Source organism: Mytilus californianus, unplaced genomic scaffold, assembly GCF_021869535.1.
Source record: "Mytilus californianus isolate M0D057914Y unplaced genomic scaffold, xbMytCali1.0.p SCAF_1, whole genome shotgun sequence".
In the NCBI taxonomy this organism is placed as follows: Eukaryota; Metazoa; Mollusca; class Bivalvia; order Mytilida; family Mytilidae; genus Mytilus; species Mytilus californianus.
Genome location: NW_026262581.1, coordinates 102938409 through 102946276, shown reverse-complemented (window position 1 = coordinate 102946276; position 7868 = coordinate 102938409). Strand labels below are relative to the sequence as shown.

At 32.7% G+C, this 7868-nt stretch overlaps 1 long non-coding RNA gene across 1 annotated transcript; it reads right to left on the bottom strand.

The window, feature by feature from the left end:
- Positions 1 to 40: 40 nt before the first annotated feature.
- Positions 41 to 6793, bottom strand: LOC127714394 (uncharacterized). The gene is made up of 5 exons (XR_007987715.1): positions 6714 to 6793; positions 5042 to 5213; positions 3247 to 3380; positions 1398 to 1569; positions 41 to 168 (listed from the first exon to the last, which is right to left on the bottom strand). It is a non-coding gene; the product is annotated as an uncharacterized LOC127714394 (long non-coding RNA).
- Between the last annotated feature and the right edge of the window lie 1075 nt (positions 6794 to 7868).

Sequence of the window (7868 nt, the reverse complement as noted above, 5' to 3'; positions counted from 1 at the left end):
TCTCATATGACCTGAGTTAAAAAATAATATTTACCGTATTACGTATCAAATTAATGGTAAAAGTTTCAGTATCACTTCGTCTTTGGTCTTCACACTTTGCTGCCAATGAGTAGGAGTTCGTTGTATCGTAGTCAAGAGTTGTCCCTCCTGTCAGGAAAATTCCATATTCTGTATCAAATATAATTTCGTGCATGTAGTTAGTCATAACAAGAAGGTTATCTATGGTAACATTGAATAATATTATTATCAATTATCACAATTTTTTTCTCTAATAAATCGACAGCGAAGAAAGCATATAACCTATCTAAATTTCAAGAAAACTTATTTTAGTTTAGGTAATTATTAAAGAATGCCTTAAGCGTATCCCGTCTACAAAAGACCCATCGGAAGCGTTCTTTTCAGAACAGTTGGAAGTTAGTATCAATAACGAAGTTTAAAGAGCATTTAAAAAAAATCTGAGAAGCTGTTTGTTATTAATAGCAGTAAATTTACCGAAAATGACATCATCAATTATATGTCATGCCATCACAGAAGCTACCTATTAGGCACTGGTAATACCGTTGGAACAAAATGTTCACCAGCAGTGTCAGTGACCCAGTGATTTAAAAAAAAATATCAAAGTCTACAGACACAAGGTTTATATTTCAGTTCACCAAACGCACGTTTCGTCTATATACAAATCATCAGTTGTGCTCAAAACAAAACAGTTGGATGACCAAACGAATTACGAAGTACAAATACATTCCAACAAGTTGTTCTGAATCTACATGTACTATAGGATATCAATGCCTTGTGGTACAAAAACCTGCAGTGTTAATATCTTATGAAAAATTGCAGGAGGAAAGACAGTAGCTTAATAGGAATGTGTTTCAGTTTTATCGAAATTTCTTTCAGTATTTTATTGCAACGTTGCTCGTGGGAATAAGATTGTTTTTAATATGTGAAAACCCCGCCAAATGATCGTTGTGAACAATTTAAGCAGTGTGAAGGACTGATAATCACAGATATTACAGTTACTGCTCTGCAACTTAACAATATTAATGAAATGATGCAAACGCATGAAGACATATAAATAGTTTGATGAAGATTTTGTATTAAAGATTTTAATGCACCTTTTTATTTATATTCTAAATTCGTGATACTTGCGATTTCGCCTGTTATCATTGCGAATTCTGTCTATTAAAATTTCATGTTTCAATTAACATATGTATTCAATATTATTGATGTATCATTTTAGTTTACTGTTCATAAAACTAAATAATCATTCGAAATACCAAGCACCACTGATTAATCTTAAGTAGACAAAACGTACATGTAGCGTACAAATTTATAAGCCTGGTTGATGAAATAAAAATAACATATTCTTAAGATCAAATCATAATTGAATAAATACAAACCAACGTTCAAAGCAGGTATGAGTGAAACATCAAATATACCACTGGTAGGATTGAGAGTACATGAAACTGAATCTCCTTCAAAGTCCGTTACATTGATTGTATGTAGTAAGGTGTTGGTATTGACGTCTTCCAGGAAACTTACAGAATCCGGCAAGCTATTGATAACAGGAGCCTATAACCATTTAAAAGGAAAGAAGGGAAATAAATGCTAATCAAAATAATGTTTGTTCAGGTAAAGGCAATCTATATAAATACATTATAAGATTTAGAAACATAGCTAAATAAAACCTTAAAGGGGCACTAGCTACGAGATACATTAAAAATTTAAATTATGTTTTTTTTTGTTCAATCATTAATGAAAGTGAAATAGTGAAATAATAATTCGCTAATAGCAGCCAGTATGGTTCAATTTGTCAAAATAAGCTAAGAAACATCGATGTGAATAATTCGACATCATTGAATCCGTATTCATGTGAACTTCAATTTAACCCCTTAGCTAGAGATGGATTATGCATGATTGATGCGTGTTAGGGTATTAAAAGAAAAGAATGTCAACATTGAAAGTGAAACAAAGGTAAATCATTTGATTGACTGATTCGATCCACAAAAAATCATTCTTATACAGGTAAAATCGAAAATTAACTTATTTTTTAAACCTTAAAATTGAAATCAAACAGACATAGAAAAATCCATTTGCACGAGGTTCATATATCTATTTATATTTTTGTTTATGTTTATATCGTGTTATGTGACCGTATGGTTGTTTTCGGGGTCATCTCGATAGTTAATTAGATGCCGTCTAGACTAAAATACACACGAAACGAAGCTAAATATTATCGAGCCCATGCCTTGTAAATTGTTTATTTCAGACTTTTTATAATTTGGATAAATGTTTTACATTGTTATAAATCTAATATGAGAATTTGAGTCAAATCGGTGAACATGAATTTGACAGCTAGTGCCCCTTTAAGATATATCAATGGTTGTGATTATAGGTATATTTAAATGCCTTAACCCAAGAAAGCAAAAAAGCTTATTTCCGATGGGGTCCTTATAGTGTGGATAATGAAATAACGGTAAACGGTTAACTTTTTTGCATTGTTAATTTAAGTTTGTTGATGTTATGTATAAGTGCGACATTTCTAGAAAATAAAAAGATCACAATGCTTAGTTTAATCACACCAAAAGACATGCCAGATATATTTGGTCATGATAAATAAATTTTTAAAGTTGCCATTATTCTCTTCTAAAATATGATTCCTTATTTTGTTTTTGGAGAAAAAAAATGCAAAACTACTCAACTGATTAAAACCGCATTTTTGTAGATATGTAAAGAAAAGAGGGACGAAAGATACCAGAGGGACAGTCAAACTCATAGATCGAAAACAAACTGACAACGCCATGGCCAAAAATAGAAAGACAAACAGACAAATAATAGTACAGATGACACAACATAGAAAACTAAAGACTAAGCAACACGAACCCCACAAAAACTGGGGGGGGGTGATCTCAGGTGCTCCGGAAGGGTAAGCAGATCCTGCTCCACATGTGGCACCCGTCGTGTTGCTTATGTTATTACAAATCCGGTAAATAGTCTAATTCGGTAGGTCACATTCGTGAAAAGGGAAGGGTATTGTAGTTACGACATAAGGAACATATACGATATCATCTGTGAAACGGTTATTCTATAACGGTCAACCAACTCGTGATGGCGTCCTTAAAATTTACGAAGGGATGATTTCAACTTCACCATTTGGAACTCTTGGTTTAATAGCATCCTTGTGAGCAGCAATCCTCTATCAAGGAAATCATGATAGGAAATAAAGAAGTTGTAACTAATACAAATTACCTGATTGGGTATAATATTGATTGTCAATACGCCATCTACAGTGTCATCGTCATCATCACATCTTACAGTTAGTGTGTAAGAAGGGTTATTATCATAATTCAATGTCACACCAGGGTTCATGAACACGCCATTATCTGAAGAAGAAAAATTGTTGAAGGATTTGTACAAGATATTTCCCTAAAGGAAGGGTTGCTTGAAGTCAGTTATGTCTTTCTAATAATCAAAGCCCAAGTCTAAATCTATTTTCTTTATATTGTCGTACAATCAAAGAGTAACTTATGTTTTAATGTTTCTAATAATCAAGCCAAACTCTGAATATATATTTTATCTTAATAGATACGATGGATTTTTCGAATAGTGTCAATTCTATAAACTAATAGCAATATACGTAATAAAAAATATCTTAAAAGAGTTTTGCATCTTATTTGATCCTGACAAATCTGCTTAAATATTTCAAAAAAAAGGTATTTTAAAAGTGCTGTCAATACATTGTAAAATAAACTTTTTAGTCGTTAATTTGACTATGAACTGTTTTTTTCGACATGCCATTGCAAGGGTTTCAGCTTATCTTGAGAATACATTAAAGTCAATCGGATGATTCAAAATCTCATTAATATTACTTTAATTATCTATTTATGAAAGGTTTGGCTTAAAGTGCTCTAATTCTTAATGTATCCGATATCTTTCTCTATATGACTAAAGCTTGTCCATTGTATATCTCACTTCTGGCAAAGTATGTCTAGAGGTGTCGTTAACAATCTGATATTAACAATATGTCAATCTCTGAATCGCATCGAGTCTAATAAGGTTGTGAATAAATTCAATGGACTTTCAAAGATCTACACTTACAACTTGTTCTCAAAATGACAAAAACATTAAAAGCAAGCCCAAAGAGCTTAACCTGTTGATATGATTTATTGTCGTCCAACGTTTTAATATTGATGGCTGTAATTCTGAGTATATGTCATACAGCAATGTTATAAATAGCACATGACTAAATGATAGTCGATGTTGTGTAATGCCCAGATCAAACTTGTTCATTCGAGAGGATACTCGTATAGAATTTGTGAAATGCCCAGACCAAACTTGTTCATTCGCGAGGATACTCTTACAGAGTTTTGCGTGAAGCCCGTAGAAAACGTGTTCATTCGCAAGGAACCTCGTATAGATTGTGTGTAATGCAAAGAGCAAATTTGTTCATTAGCGAGGATTCTCGTATAGATTTTGTCTGATTTTTTGTTTCGGCGTATTGTTGTTTTAATGACATATACCCACTCCTCCCTTTATAAATCGAGCCCATTTTACAATAATGCACTTGAAAAGTCTTGTAAACAGAGGAAGAAGATTCCTAGGGGACAATAAAAATCACAAGACGAAGAAAAACAGATAACATCATGGCTAAAAGGAAAAACGACGAAAAAAGACACAGAAAACTATTGACTGAGAAAAACGTAAGCCACCAAAAACAGGGTAAAATTTCAGGTACTCCGAATTGGTAAGCAGTTCCTACTTCACAATTGGTAACCATAGTGTTGTTAATGGTTAGTTAATATTAGGTGATAAGTTCGTATTCGTTTCAGTGATGTCATAACAGAGGGAAAGAGGAGGGGATTGTGTCTACGACAATTGAGACATATCCAATGTCATCTGTGACAAAGATTTTTCATACCAGTCAACCAAATTATGAACAAACGAAAAAAAAAATAAACGCCTAGATTGTTTTTGGCTTGTTTGTGTTAAAATGTCTGATTGAAGGTTCCCCGAAATTTTATTTTATTCATTTTTTAAGTTTTACCTGTTGTTGATGGTATGACAGAAACAGAAAATGGAATACCGCCTCCTCCTGCCTTGTCGCATGTTAACGGGTCAGTAACGGTGTCTGTTGCATTTATTGTAAATATAAGAGTATTATCTGGTGTATCCTCTAATATTGACACAGTACTTGGAAGGTTGTTAATTACAGGAAGCTGAAAATCAAAATAAAAATTCTAACGCATATAATGCACTATTGAGAGAGACTTTAGATACTGTCAAAACTCACTGTTCTCGAGGAAGAAAACAAAAGCAGTAACTATAAGAGCTGATTCTCTTTCCAAGGTAATGTATCCTAAAAAAAAAGGGTATATTGTGCCTGTGCAAAATACTATGAAATAATTGTTCTTTAAATTAAACTGTTCTGTCGGTTTTTGAAGTTAGAATGGGACGGATAACAACACAAACGCTGGATATCATATCAGGTCAGATATCAAATGCACCAGTCTCTTTTCAGGTACTTATTGACTGGGGTGTCCTAAACCTGTCTCTTTATTTTTAGGTTCAATTTCATTTTCCCCGTGCAAATAAAAGTTACTTGATAAAGAAGGAGGGAAGTACATATGGTAGTGTATTTTTAGATTATGGGACGACCATTTGATGAACGATTATTTATTTTTTTTGACAATGCTGCATAATTATTTATTAAATTTTCAAGCTCAACTATTTACAACAATTTGAAGTGTCAGGAAATTTGCTTTGTAAGTAGAAACTTGGTAGACTCTGGATTATGTTTTTCATTTATTATCTTTCAATAAATAAAAAAATGTCGTACTAATTATTCACAAATTTAGATGTTCAAAAGTGGTTTCCAGATAATACAAGAAAATATAGACTGATGTGATGAAATACGCTATTCTTCATTTACGCAGAATTGTTCTTTCTTATTTTGCAAAAGCTTAAATATGTTTAGGTCATTTGAATTTGATTATTTCTAAAAATTAATTGAATACTGTCATCCTTTACACAAATTAATGATTAGTTAGTTTTTTTTTATATCATTTTGACTATGTTTTATAGTTGTCTCATTTGCAATCATAACACATCTCCTAATTTTTCATATAATTAAAATATCAGTGCATCTACAAGGGTTTACTTAAATTGTATTTTCCATAAGTGTACCTCTTTTGTAGCGAAAAACTTTCTTTTTATTTTTGCATCTAGTTAAATAAATATTATTTCTTCGCCCTTTGCAAAAACTAACCAAAAAATCGTTTAGAGTGCTTTAATGTCATGTTCATCTACATGATCAGCAAACTTTGCATCGTATAGTTTGTGGAATACTAAGGACAAATATCCTACATGACATAGCCATTCATATACATTTATAGTGCGAGAAAATGTCTCAGATCTGTTCTACAAAAATCTACGGGTACATTTTTTTTTAATAGCATATAATCTCTTTTCTGAGAAATGATACATCAAGAACATGTCATCCTTTTGTCTAAAGGAATTTTTCTTTAGCGTTCAAATAAACCGGCGTGTTAAAATGGTCTTCATAAAAATGTTCGCAGGCTCCACACAGCTTTTGCAGAAGTTATATTCCACGGGAGTATCGGACCAGCAATGCATTTGATACGGGCTATAGAAAACAATTCAAACCTGGGGGGAAAAAAATCAGAAAAATAAACCACTCAAATATGTTATAAATTTACCCTATTGAGTATCGTTATCTTCTGTGTACTACTGGAAGACCTGTCACATCGATCTGTTACTGTCAAGCCTGGGTTATACACTCCAACAGGAGGTATACTAATAACTCTTATTTCATCTGTTTATATAAAAAATGCAATTATGTGCAGTATTGAATCTAGTAAGTTAAGTTAACATAAATCAGTCCATATTATTGTTACATATTTTTTCCCGGGTAAAAAACACTTTCCCTAAACATATCTCTTTGTGATACTTAAATTACCGAATCTTTAAATTATGTTGAAAATAATATAATGCAATAGTACAAATTCATCTTTATTGTTTTATCATTTTAATATTCATTAATTCTCCAATATTTAACGTAAACATTTGCTAACCTCTAATTGATAGAGACATTCTGGTTATCTCACATAATTGTTTTACGTTATTTACATAAAGTGTTTGTTTGTTGTAGTTTAACTTTCAGTGCCCATTTCTATATCATCAATGGCGGCCAGTTTTTATTGATGGTGCCACAAGCGAGGTTCGAACTCACAACTTAAAGAGTTGACAGGATAACGATCACTGTAGGGGAACCACCTATAGATTACTCGGCCATCGAGGCCCCGTACACATTAGACGTGTGATTCAAGACTGTACTGCCACAGTTTCTGTACGACCTTCGGAAGAAAGACAACTCTCATTCCCTTTAACGTCGAAATTGCATCCTAATTCACTTCTAAAGTACAATGTATTTCATACTGCCGGTGTTAGTTTTTGTTCTTCTATACGTTGATAATAAAACATTCATTACTTCCACCACTTCTATAGTCGCCTGAAATATGTTTGTTTGAGTGCGGGGGTCATTGGTACAATCTCCGATTATTTGAAACCATACATTGCTAACATCCACTTCATTTGAACTTTGGTGGATAGTTGTCTCATTGGCATTTATACCCCATCTCCTTATTTTGTAATGAAATTTGTTATTGCTGCTTTCGATAAGGTAGGCGGCTTATACGTGTAAGAGCCAAGACGGATCTGTTTGGAGTCAAAATATTGTGTCTGGATGAAGTTCTTTGTATACCTTTGGACTGTTGTGAATAGTGACTCAGGAGTTAGAACTTGCACACAGACAAATGGAACACTTTCTTAAGCACCACATTAAAATAAATATT